Raw genomic sequence first — 14,188 nt, forward strand, 5'->3', positions numbered from 1 at the left:
TAACGGAATTTCACATTTTACGAGTCAGGCGTGGCTAGACTTATTTTTGTGTGGATCAAAAAATGATTGGTCCAACCCACAAGTATGTGGCTACAGGCTTGGCGAACCAGCCCACTTTTTTAAAAAATATTTATTTTTTATGATTATTAAATTAAATTATAATTATAATTTTTAAATATTATCATGAATTCGAAAAAATAATATTACATGATCTTATTGATACTACTTGTTTATTAAATCCACATATAAAATTATCTTTATAATATCATCAAGTTTTTTTTCAAGTAAAAGTATAAATATCTAAATAAAAATATTAAATTAATTGTTTTAAGTTTGGACTCTCCTTATTTCTTTATTTGTAAATTTTCATTGGACAACTTTCATATACATCAAACATCAAAATTCATATTTACATGCTATAACAAAGTTTGTGTAATTACGCTTCATAGTAAACATATATATGTATAATTCGCTATACATATACAATTGAAGTGAATTGTTTAAAATAAAGTGCATAAAACAAGAAAGAGAGAGATTTGGGCAGAGAATTGTATTAAACGAAGTGTATGAGATGAGTTGTATAATTATAAGTGTATAGGACGATAGCATACAATTTGAATTTGTATAAAACGAGAAAGGGAGAAAGACAAAAGAGACTTGGGCAGGAAATATACAATTGAATCGAATTGTATAAAATGAGAAAGAGAGAAATTATATACAACTCGAATTTGTATAAAATGAGAAAGAGAGAAAGACAAAAGGAACTTGAGAAGGAAAGTACTTTTATTGTATAATTATAAGTGTATAAGACGGAAATATATGTATTTGCATGTGTATAAGACGAAATTTTCTCCCGTTTTATACAATTAAAAACACAATTTATACAATTTTATTGTATAAAGCAAGAGAGACAAGCAAAAGAAGTGAGCGAGAATATGAGGGAGAATGGCGAGCGAGAATATGAGGGAGAGAGGGACTGACAAACAGTTTGCTATGGAATCAAATAAATCAAACGGAGCTACTATATTTATTTTATATTATTAGTTTGACATTCTTTACAATAATCACATCTTAATATTATATTATATTTTTAAATTAATTTTATTGACCCACGGGCCGACCATACCGATATTCTCAAGCCCCACAAATCAACAGGTTTATTCATGTTGGGCTAAAAGACTCTTTTATTAAATTGACTTCAAAAATTATAGCCTAATCCTATTAAATTCCGGATTAAATTAGACCGGCCTGACGAACCTAACTCATATTGACAACTCTAGTTGAAATGTATTAGTAACATTTAATTAAAGGAATTTTTGTAAATTAGAAAATTATCCCTTGTACCATGAAATTCCTTTTTTTTTTTTACATAAAAATAGGTTCAATAACAATAATTCTCTCTTTTAGAATTCAATGTAAAGAAAATTCATTGTAGTATCTTTTGGATTAAAAACGATGTAGATATTTTATTTAGTTTGTAGCATATTATCATACGAGTCAAAAGGGAGTTTTTACAATTTTTCAAGTATAGCATGCTTAATGTAGTTGGAGCCATATCAATACTAAACATAGTACTAAACATACAATTCGCTTATTATTTTTTAACTCGTATAAAATTGAACAAATAAAAAAAGTTATAATCAACGAAAGAAATTTACATGATGGATTTCACCTCTGCAATTACAAACAAGAACAATTAATTTTATTATTATTAGAGAGCATAAAAAAGGAAGAAAATTAATAATATTTTTGGCAAAATTTTGAGTGAATAAAAGTTAGAATCCTAATTCATTTGTCCAACTCATATTTAATCCATTAATACCAATATTTTATGATTTTAATATGAATTTTTAATCCGTATTTCATCCGTTTAAAAACTCACTCACCCAATCAATTAAACTATAAGTAGATAGAGCATATCACCAAAATATAGGTTCATTTTGCCAATTCACACGCATAAGATATTATAAAGGTAAGTTTGTGGAGCCCAATGTGAAGTTTGAACATAATAAGCTACTCAGAGCATTAGAACAGTTTATTTTTCCCAGGGAATAGTTTAAAACCAAAGTTTAACACTGTAACATCAGAATTACCAACAAAAAATTCATTTGCTTTTGGCATGTTTTTCAGCACCAAAGGGAAGGGAGCTTCCAACTCCATGCTTGTTGTCTAGGCTACCAGGGCTAATTTCAGTTTTCAGTCTCCTGGAATTATCCGAAACCACCTTTGACGTCATAAATGTGCTGCAAACGAAAAAAGAGTTTGAGAAAATGTGCAACATAAATGGAAACGACGTAATACAAAATTTTCTACCCAGAATGCAAGAAATGTGCATCATAGGAGGATTTAAAAGCTTGTTATATATTCTTACTGAATACTGACCTGGTTGAATTTCTTTCAAGGATCATTAGATGTCTAAGTATAGAGGGACTGGAATAGAAATACAAGTAACAAATGAATAAATATGTAAGGTTAATTTCTACACATTTTCTCCCCTCAAACTAACATGAGTACATAAGTTGACAGAGTTGGGATCACTAGCATTTCCAGTGATCCACTGCTATTAGTAACGCATTGATGCTTAACAGGTCCTCATTCAAACCAAGATACATCGAACTTTTTGCAGAACAAGAACCACCACAATGTCCAGTAACATCATATCATAGACTCAAACCCCCATGAACCATCTGGATTATTCAATTTCACTTCAACATCCAATACAACCACCAAGTATAAACAAAAGGCTGTGAGTAGTAGAAACATAAGATTACAAGCATCATAGCTTCCAAAACATTAAATTCTATCCAAAAGAGCGAACTAGCAATCTGTGCTCCTAAACTAAATTTGTCACTGTAGCACTGCGGTTGAACTATTCCTGAAGAGGTTCAAAAAGAAAGTATTTTCAGATCCCAACAACATTGCTGGAAATGAGACATCCAATATGAATTTGGAATCATTGCAAATTAACAGTATCAATCAGAAAATGGAATTCTCATCAATTAATTGTTATCTACTGATCTTGGACATGTTGGATGTCAGTTGTGGAAAGTATCATTTTTGCCAACTCTAGACTAGGCATTGGATAAATTATTGCCTAGTGCAAGACGATGAAAGCTAGTATGACAGTTTCTCTGGTCAAATGATGTCTCTCTACATTAACAAGTGTGAAATTATTTCCCTGGATACTTAATTCTGTGCACATATGAACTTTCTAGCCTTCACCTGTTATGAGAAGGAAACTTTTTGACCATCTATAATTTAAGTTCTTGTGAACAAAGTTGAACTACTATGGCTAGAGCTTATGACTTTCGACATAAAGGAATACATGCAGAGAGTTCCTTCATATGAATTTGGACCAGAAACAATAAAACCGAAAAAACAAGAGAAAGGAAACTAATAAATGAAAAGGGGAAAGGAGAGCCACATAAACGTTATTCTGACTCAATATTCTGGGAATTATTTTAAGAATGGAGGAGAGAAGGAAATCACAGATGCAGTCGCATGGCGAAATCACCCCCGAGCTCTAGGAGAGGGAAGTCGAAAGGGGAATTGGAACTGTAGAATTTATCGTAGAGACTATAGCAAGATAGTAACCAGAGAAACAGGGACAGGCACCACAGAGCGCGATAGAAATGAAAGTGAAAAATTTAAGCTGGAATGTTCAGGGGTTAAATGACAAGAACAAGAGAAGCACTTTAGAATCTCTCTTGCTTATTAAAGTGGATATTCTATGTCTCCAAGAGATCAAAATTAAAGACAGGTGCATTTCATGGATAAGAAAGATTTGAGGGAAGAGACGGATTTCTTTTGATGACCCAAAAGCTTGTGGCAGTAGAGGGGGTATCATTATCATGTGAGACAAAAGATCTTGGCAGTGTTTGGACAGCAAAACTGGATCCTTTTCAGTTTCATGTAGATGTGAAAGTCTTTCAGATAACTGCAAATGGGTATTCACAGCTGTTTATGGCTCCCATAATAGTCCAAAAAGGTCTGACCTATGGAATGAATTGGCTGCTATTAGGACGGTCTGATCATTGGGTAATTGGTAGTGATTTCAATGTTTGTAGCTATGAGAGTGAGAGACTCCTATGCACAAGATAAATCCAAGGCAATAAAGGACTTCTCAGACACAATCCTAGACCTCATCTGATAGACCTTTCCACTCCAGGGTGCACAGTCAAGAGGATAATCTCAAGCCTCAAATATTGATAGATACTTGATCTCACCTGAATGGAGCGATTCGAGGATGTGCATCAGTATGCACTAGCCAGAGTAGTTTCAGATCATAAGTCTATTGTACTTGCAAATAGGGATTTGGAGGCTTTCAAGTTTGAAAACATGTGGCTTCAATCAAAAGTTTTCTTGGAGTTGGTCAAGCATTGGTGGCAATCTTACAGAGTCAGAGGCACTCGTAGCTTTACTCACATCCAGAAAATAAGACTACTCAAAAAGAATAACCGAGTGGAACAATGAAGTCTATCACAAGAATGAGACCAAGAGGAGCATGGCACTTAATGAACTAGCTAAACTTGATCGAACTGCAGATCAGAGGACACCAGCCTCAGAAGAAAGCTAAAATCTTTCAATTTGAAACTTGAGTTGACGCATATTGCTTTAGTAGAAGAGATATCTTGAAGGCAAAAGTCTAGGTGTCTATGGTTGAAGGAAGGAGATCACAAAGTACTTCCACAGAATAGCCAATGCTCACAGAGGAAAAAATTGCATGGACAGACTTAGGGTGGGGGGGAATTTGACTAATAGAAGGAACAAATTGAATATGAAATCCTAAATTACTATAGTATCTTTACGAAGAAAGAGAAGCCTGGAGACCCAATGCAAATTTTGAGAGGCTGAATTCACTCAATCCAGAGGAAAGGGAGGTGCTTGAATCCCCTTTTCAGAAAACAGAATTTATAGCCATATTAAAGTCTGGTGCCTCTATAAGGCCCTTGGCCCAGATGGGTAGACTGCCTTTCTTTCAGAAATCCTGGGAGTTCCCTAAGTCAAACATTATGGCAGCCTTACATTAGTTTCATCAACATGGTCAGATGGTAAGATATTGCAATGCTTTTCTCATTGTACGCATCCCAAAAAAGAAGGGTGCAATAGAGCGAAGGGACTACAGACCTGCCAGCCTAATAAGAAGTGTTTACGATATAGCAGCTAAGGTGTTGGCAGAAAAATCAAAAAGGTTCGTTAACAAACTGGTTTCTGATCAACAAAGTGTATTCATAAAGGGCAGACAGATCATAGATACCTCTCTAAGAGTCAAGGAGGTTCTGGATTGGAAAATCAGAAGGGGAGAAACAAGCATTCTGTTAAAACTTGATATTGAGAAAACATTTGATCAGTTGAACTGGTCCTTTCTAATTAACATGCTAAAGAAGATGGATAGATGGCCAAAGAAGTCCAGTTCTGCATCTCAACAGTCAAATATTAAATATTGATCAATAGAAGACTTGTTGCTTCTTTTCACCACAAAAAGGCCTCAGGCAGAGTGACCCATCTCCCTTTGCTCTCATACTGGCTATGGGAGGGTCTTACCCAGCAGATGGATAGGGCTAAAGAACTACATGGATACATGTTTTTAAGGTTAGAAGGAACCCCACTAGTTCTACCACCGCCATACATCTGCTTTATGCAGATGATACACTAATATTCTGCAATGCAGGGAAGTCTTTCTATGGGTAGAGAACTCACACTAATCAACAGTATCCTTGATAGCATTCCCACATACTTCATATCCATGTACCCTAACCCTAGTTGACTAGTTCAGTGTTGAAGCAACTAGACAAATTAAGAAGGAATTTTTTATGGGAGGGTTATAGTCAGACTCACAAGTTCTCATTGTTAAAGTAGGTCAAAGTCGTTCAGTCGAAATCACAAAGGGGCCTTGGAAGCAGAAATTTGAGACTATACAACAAGAGATTCTAGCGAAATGGTTATGGAGATTGCACTATGGAGAACAAAAATTGATGCCAATTTTATAACCCACAATCACTGATGTTCTAAAGCAGGCTCATGAACTCATAGAAATGGCATTAGGAAGCACATTAGTAACCACCAAGCAAACTTCTTTGAGAATATCTCCTATAATGTCGGCAATGGATTTCAAGTTAAAGGATAGATGGCTTGGCAACAAAATACTTTTAAAGCCTCTGGACTATTCCTGATAACAAACAACTAAAAGAGTAATCTGCCAAACAATACAAAGGCTAACTCTTGGACCCCTCTATTCAGAAGGAATCTTTTTGATTGGGAACTCCATGACCTCCTCACTTTGATATCCACTCTGGAACACCACACAATTGAAATACTGAAAGAAGACAAAATGGTACCCGGGGGGGGGGGGGGGGGGGGGTCCAAAGATGCCAGTTGTGAAGTCAAGGACAGCAGCTACAATATCATGTGCTCTCAAATGATATGCTTGACAAGTGGCCTTGGAAGTATGTCTGGAAAATCAAAACACCTCCAAAGGTCACTTGCTTCACCTGGATTGCTTTAAATGAATAGGTCTGACACAGGACAATCTCAACAGAAGAAACATTGCCTTAGTCAACAGATGCTATCATGTAAATTATTTTGTTTATAAAAAACAATAGCAGCAGCAGCTTGTCTCCAAGCTATTAAAAATTGTCAGAAAACAATGTCTTTTTCAACAAATCACAAGGAAAAATTAGGGACCCACCGTAAATGTCAAACTCTTTTGTCTAAAGTCTTGAGTATTACACTGCTGCCCCATCGCCACACCCGGGAAAAAATCAAGTGTTAAATTAGGTATTAGCTCATTCAGCAAAATTCATTTTTTTGGTTTTAACAATGTAATACCAATCCCTGTGTATGGCAGTTAAGAATGACTGTAATTAAATATACAAATGATAGTTTATGTTTTATTACTTAGAGAGGAAGCAATCTCGTTCATGTGGTTTTGAAGCTAAGCACAGTCAATTGAACCATCATTACCAGAATAGAGAACTGGCAGAAAATGCAGTAAGTTAACCTATATGTTTGAAGATAAAGGCATGGCTACAGGATGGTAAAATGACAGATAGAAGGCACAAAGACCTCAATGTTTTAAAACTTCTAGAAGGTGTTCTGCTAAAATGTGTTTATCAAGCTGCTCAAACAAAATATTTGGCACTGATAGGTGGTCCAAGTAGTATAATATGGCCGTTAGCTGAGCAGTAATATTATATTTCTTGAAAAGAACATTTCCCATCGGGAATGAAGCAGAACATTGAACTTCAACTTTTAGTCTCTAGAAGAATATCAGTGACCTGTTCTATGATGCATTAGGCTGATGCTCAGCAAAAGTTATATCCAACACGTATACACCACCACATATTCCAAACTATAGTAATGGAGCAAACATGTCTTATTGTGTGATGGAAACAGGAAATGTAAACAATCCATTTTTTTGTTTTAGCAAAATAACTGTGTTGTTTTCTAGTCCAACAGTTTACTATCAGCACCAAAAATGTCCACTTGAAAGAGTTATAGAACTCCAATTAGAAGCTAAATCCATAAATTAGGTTAAAAGGACAGTTTCAAAAATGAAGGGCTAGTGCCGATAATTCAGATAAAGGTTGATTATGTGAGAAATCTGGTACAAGTATGAATATGAGATAAGCGAAACTTACAACCAATTTTCTTAGTGTACCACAATAAATGTGCTTTATGAAGAAAGTGTTTTTCAACTGAATCAGTTGCCGTCGACTTACTGCAAGATCTGGATTTTTGCAGCAAAAGGAGAGCAAGCGAGACAACAAAGGATGATTAGATACGTAGGAGAAAAAACTTTCAACGATCATTCTCAGGTGTGTCAAGAATACATAGAACTTTCTTTTTTGATAAGGTATGATAAATATAGAGTAGGGAATTCTGCAATCTTACTTCCCATGATATCAGCCAACTCTTCAATATTGCTAGCAGCATCCACACTGAATAGGCTGCTCTTAGAAAGGTTAATTTTCAGGTCTATGACTGCTTCAAAGGCTAATAAAATCCCACTAAGATAAAGAAATTGTTCCTTCTTTGCCTCACACGATAACGATGTGTCACAACATATTAATAATGACGGACAACCACCTTTTTGTCACCATTTCCTTCGATCTTAAAACCGCTGATCCACCCGAATCTTTTTTCTATTTTGAACATCTTACTTAGAATTTTGATAACCATAACAAATAAATATCGAGATAAAGGATCTCCTTGCCCCAATACCCTGTGTGATTTGAAGAATCCTTCTGAATACCTATTTATCAACACGGAGAAGATAACTGTAGAAATGCAAGTAGTGATCCACCTGATCTAATTGTCCCCAAAGTTCTTCCCTTTTATAAATGCATTTTGATTTCTAGATCAGTTTGTTGATTACCTCTAAGCTTTCAGTCAATAGCTTATCAATGATTCTACAAACATTGAGTAGGCTAATAGACCTCAATTTCAATAACACCTTTCTTTTTAATCCTACATAACATGTATAATGCCGACTTAAAATTAGTCTTGAGTAGGTATTGGATTTATCATCCCAGATCCACCCCACCCCACCCCACCTACCGTTTTCTAAGAAAGAAAAAGCAAGGGATGAACCTCAACATAGCCCAGATATGCTTTAGAAAGGTATATACAAACTTCATAGCATAAATCCATCATTTACCCCAGTTTCATATAGACAAGTATATGGAAAAGGAAACAGTGAAAACCTACCAGCTTTCAAGACTGATAAACATCAGGAAGGCGGAGACCCACACTTGCAGCAGATTTACCCAACACTTTTGTCATCTCATTGGATCTATCAACCGCAATGTTGTAAGAAAATAATAGGTCCTGCAGAAACAAAGAAAGCCACATGATCTGTAAACAGCAACAGTAATATCCCCAGGGGCGAGGGTGTTCACCCGAACTCCCTCGGCAAAACATTACACTGTATATACAAGGTGTTTTTAAGTTTTTAGTGTATATATACAGATATTGAATCCCCTAATCACAAGACTATAGGTTGAGTCTGTGTTTTAGATGGTTTAAAATTTACTTTGAGGTTTCAAGTTCAAATTCAAAGCACTAATATTTTTATTTTCGAACCCCCTAAGTGAAATATCCCTAAAACTCCCTTCAATTTGTTTCAACTTTATGGTCAACTAATAGTTAATAAAGGACAAAACCAAAATATATGCATAAACTCAGTTAAAAAACCCCAACTTCAGTGATGTGAATGAATATGCAGCATTAATCAGAAAACACAATTCATTTCAAATTCAAAGCCAAAATGTTTGGTACGTGACATGCGTTAGGATTATGCCCATGAGTAATCTAGAAAGGAATATGAAAAAAAATATGCATTTTTAATGCATAGAAAACTCTATCCCTGTTAATAAAATATTAACGTTCTGGACGGTTGTCTTACAAAATGACCCAACTGGATTACAATGTCTTATAATCACCTTCATGTCAGCAGCTTTTAATTGTCATGGGATAACATAGTTAGCAATGAAATGTTATGATACATTCTTTACCCATATAAAGCGTAGACATGTAAACGATTCAATCCTACACCCTTGTTTCACACAGTTTAGGATTATTATAATCTGATCTACATTCTAAACAAAAAGTGGCTAGTACAACGCAACAACAACAACAACATACCCAATGTAATCCAAGTGGACCTTACCCCTACCTCAAGGACGGCTCAAGTGCAGCAAAACAAAGTATTTACAACTCAAAGAATACAGTGCAATGAAAATTGTAAATAACTAGAGAAGTGAAACTAACCTTATGATGGTGGACACTGTTGAGAAGGTAAGTATAATTTTCGGCAAGCTTAATTCTTTGTTGGATAAAAGAAGAGTCTTTTGGGTATTCAAGATTTCTGTTCTTCTTGAACTCCTCTCTTATGAAGTCGGTGAAATGAACCTTGTGTTCTTCCTTCCCTATATGTTTTTCCACTACTTTTAGTAGATTTCTATAGACCATTCTTAAACCTTTAAAAGAACCCATTTCTGCAAAATCCCAAATAACCAATCTTACCTTAGAAATTTAACCACTACTATAAAAATCCAAACATTGGGATGATAAAAATTGGGTAAGAACAGGAAGAAAAGATCGCAATTTTTGGACACTAAAGGATTTAGAAGATTGTTGGCCCTATTTTTGATAAAATTTATAATTCAAAGAGAAAACTTACATTTGACTGTTGGATGTTTTGCCTAAAGTAGCAGGTGGAATAGCATTGGCGAAGCCCAAAATTAAAAAGAATAGTAAAAATAGTTTCAAATTAAAAATTTATTCAAATGGATTAAAATAAGTTTATTTCATTTGAGTTTAATTTAGTTTGTTTTAAGTTTACATTTTTACAAGATTGAAAATATTTGGTTTGACTTTCCAAATGTGGATCAATTCTTACACAACTGGCTCCTTAAACCTGGTCGAACAAGTCATTAATTCTACGAAAGGAATAATTATTTTTAATGATGACTTTATTCAACTGACAATAGTTGATACACACTTGGAGATAACCATATCTCTTACATGCAAAAAGGACTAGGCCACCCTATGGGAGACCATATTTCAATTCTTTTAACTCGGTTGGAGCAGGGGCGAAGCCAACATATACTATTAGTGGGTTCATCTGAACCCCTTTGACAGAAAATACTATTATTTATACATGGTTAAAATTATTTTTATGTATATATAATAGATGTTGACCTCATTCGATTAGTTTGTGTGTTTACTTATTCAGGTTTTGAATCCCTTATTAAAAATCCTAGCTTCGCCATTAGGCTGGAGCCATCTCTAGGGAGAAATAGAGATAGATACATATTAGAAAGAGTATCTATCTGAAAGTCTATCTCTTTGTCAGAAGGGACACTTTTAGAAACTCACACACTCCAGGAGGAAATGACTGAAGGGGTAAGGTTTCAAGATTAGAATCATTAACCCAAACTAGATGGTCATGATAGACGTTATAAATCATCCTTCCGACCTTTTAAGATATGAGGTGAAACCTTGGGCACGATAGAACTATCCTTCCACTCTAAGAATGACTTGTTAGGAAATTGAAACTTTACAATGCTAGTTTTGTAGTCAACTAAGGCATAGCAACAATGTAACTAACTCATGCCCAAAATAATATCAAAGTCTATCATATTAACTCTACCAGATCAGATGTGGTATCTATAAGAAGTACTGAAATAGTTCAACTCATATATATTTGTCTAGCCATAACTAACTTTAAGGGAGTAGAAACAAAAAAGGGTTCTAAGGGTTGCTTATGACTTGAAACCAAACTTTATCGCAACATAAGGAGTCATAAAATAAAAGTTAGCATCGGGGTGTAACAAAGCATAATGGACAAGAATTTTAACATACCGGTAACAACATCGAGAGAGTTTTACTGAGCTTGAAGAGAAGACAAGGCATAAAGAGATTTTGACTATCATTTGCACCAAAAGTGGGGCCTTTCTAAAAAAAATTTAGCATGTTGGAGCTGATGATGTATGTAGTTGATTGTGTTCTTCTACCTTTATTACCTTGTCTTGTAAGGAGTCAATCCTTAAGTATATGACCAACCTAGCCACACATGTAGCACCCATCCTTACCATAAACTCACTCATGGGGTTGATTAATTCCGCACTTACTACATACCGGGTAAGGAGTGTATACCTAGGAAACACTGATATGTAAGAGCCAAACTCCCTCACCCTCTGTTCATTCCAAGGTTTGGGTGCAAGTGAACGAACTAAAGATGGAGCTGGTACAAATGACCTCTATTGAAAAGATGATTGATTCCCATTGACCTCTATTGAAAAGATTATTGATTCCCATTAACTGAAGATGGAGCTAGATATGGTCGGCACTCGAGAACCATTGTTGGTCCTTAAGCGAACCCTTGTCCTAGATCAATACTTAGTGGAAGATTTACTCAACAACATTGGAACTCAACAAGATAAACTCAATTATCTCAAAATAAATGACTCAGAATGTTTAAAATATTCAACTAGTCATAAGAAGGCAACTCAAGTCTTAGAACATTAACAAGTAAATGGAAAAAACTCCTCAAATACTACTGTTTATGAAGCCTGTTAATACGATGATGGAAGCTGGGACAAGACCCACGACATCCTAACAAACTAAAAAGTAAATGTGGAACCTTTTGAAAGCAAGAAAGGTTTACCAAAGCTAACTTGAATCGCAAGTAGTATCAAGGAGCCCTATTGATGATTCTGAACATATGTATTTGCATCATTAAACAATGTAGGCAAAATGACGTCAATGTAATAGTATGTAAGGGGGAAATTTGAACATAATAGTAAGCTTGAATTGATAAAAGGAAGACATACTCACGTCGTCTCAACTCAACTCAACTCAAGAATACTCAACTCAGCTTAAACAATAGGCAAGAACTCAAAATGTATAAAATATAATAATAAACTCTTTACTCTTATTTTGGAGATTCTCTAACCGACAACCATCACTATGAGCTATATGATGATACAACATCTCACCACGCTGCTAGAACTATCATATCCCTTTTCGGGGTATAAAAGATCCTCAACTAAGTGGATCCACTAAGCTATGCTTAAAAACAATAAGGAATCATCTAAAAAGTGTGACCCTTTACCCATGTTCGCATACATGGTTTATGAGGATTTTGAGTTATAAGAACTCATCCCATATCAGTGCTCAATACTACTCCGTATAATATATAACTTGTGGTCATATGTATAAAACATAACTTATCCTCAACTTGACATCATTGCTCAAAAGGTTCTCTTAAAAGAGGTAAAGCTCAAAAACTTCTCATAAACTCGTTTAGAAATCAAGGTTTCCTTTCGTTTGAAATGTCAAAGTATTTACACTTGGGAATAATTAGTTCCCTTATATTTATTTTGAAACATGAAAATCAAGTCTACACATTCTCATACTCATGTACTCAAGTCTTATATCAAGTTTTAGAAGATTGTGAAAGACTTCTCAAAATGACTCAAAAGAATTTCTTAACATTTCCTCTTAACTTTATTTTAATTTGAAAATGTAAATTAAGATATATGATTAGTATATGCATGATCTCTCAAAGATTAATGAAGTTTTTAAACGTGGATATCAAGAAGAAAACATAGGTACGATTCAAGGGAACACACACTAAAAGAAGGATAGAAAGGTAGGGGATTTGACGACCTTCGTGCAGTGTACCAGCCCCAAAACTACTGGATAGTAGTCGGAGTGCACTTCTGCATGGCGTGTCAGGCCCCAAACTATTGGCTAGTTGTTTGGGGGCGATGGAGGCACGATGCTCCACCCCTCTACCCAGTTTTGATGAATTTTTCTTGCCCAAATTCAAGGCGTAACTCATTTAGAATAGAATGATTTACTCTCAACTCGTTTGGATTCATATACCCAAAACAGTTCAATAAAATCCCATTCAAAATTCAGCAAGAACAAAACTCATTCGCAAAGACCCTCACCTCAAGAACTCAACAAGAATCTACTATTAAAGAATGAAGGAAAACCTCAAGAATTCGAATCAACCAACCTCAAGAATGAAATTATGGATTAAAATCACATGATTGGCATGAGGGTGAACAAAACAAACAGTATGAGAGCTTACATACATCAAAAGAACTAAGTTCTTAGCGAAACTCTTCAAATCTCGAATGATTGCATGAACTTTCTTCTTTTTCTCCTCTTGAACTTCTCTCTAAAAAAACTACGCTCTTTTGGAATGACTAAAACTAATGATATTCAGTTTAGATCCCTAAAAGGGCGAGAAAAACATTTAGGCCTAATGGGGGTAAGTAAGGAAAAACCCAAAATACCCCTTTTTAAATCGGATGAAATGTCTTAACTAGAGAGGTTGCACTCAAACAGTCATAACCTTCATTCAAACTTGGAATATAGCAAACTCGGCGCCGTTGGAAAGAGGATTCAAAGACCTTCCATTTTGTACCTCATGGGACACTTAAACCATTATATGTTAAAAGTTATGGTTGTTTAAAATTGACCCAAAACTCACAATTGAAGAGTAACTAGTACACTGTACTTGGAACCACAAGTGATCCCAACCCTTGCCATAACATATCTAGGAAAGTCATCTGAAACTGAAGAGGAGGCTGAAACTTTTTTAAATTGATAAATAGTTCAACATTAATTTAAATAAGGAAATGAAAGACATAACAATCATTCACGACAG

The 14,188-nt window shown here is 35.0% G+C and overlaps 1 long non-coding RNA gene across 2 annotated transcripts; it reads right to left on the minus strand.

The window, feature by feature from the left end:
• Positions 1 to 1,938: 1,938 nt before the first annotated feature.
• LOC101250498 (uncharacterized) lies at positions 1,939 to 10,320 on the minus strand. 2 transcript variants are annotated; one of them, XR_011220700.1, is made up of 4 exons: positions 10,184 to 10,320; positions 9,772 to 9,998; positions 8,710 to 8,829; positions 1,939 to 2,243 (listed from the first exon to the last, which is right to left on the minus strand). It is a non-coding gene; the product is annotated as an uncharacterized lncRNA (long non-coding RNA). The 2 variants fall into 2 exon arrangements; XR_011220699.1 differs by lacking the exon at positions 10,184 to 10,320 and having other exon boundaries at positions 9,772 to 10,183.
• Between the last annotated feature and the right edge of the window lie 3,868 nt (positions 10,321 to 14,188).

Source organism: Solanum lycopersicum, chromosome 4 (genome assembly GCF_036512215.1).
Source record: "Solanum lycopersicum chromosome 4, SLM_r2.1".
Classification (NCBI taxonomy): domain Eukaryota; kingdom Viridiplantae; phylum Streptophyta; class Magnoliopsida; order Solanales; family Solanaceae; genus Solanum; species Solanum lycopersicum.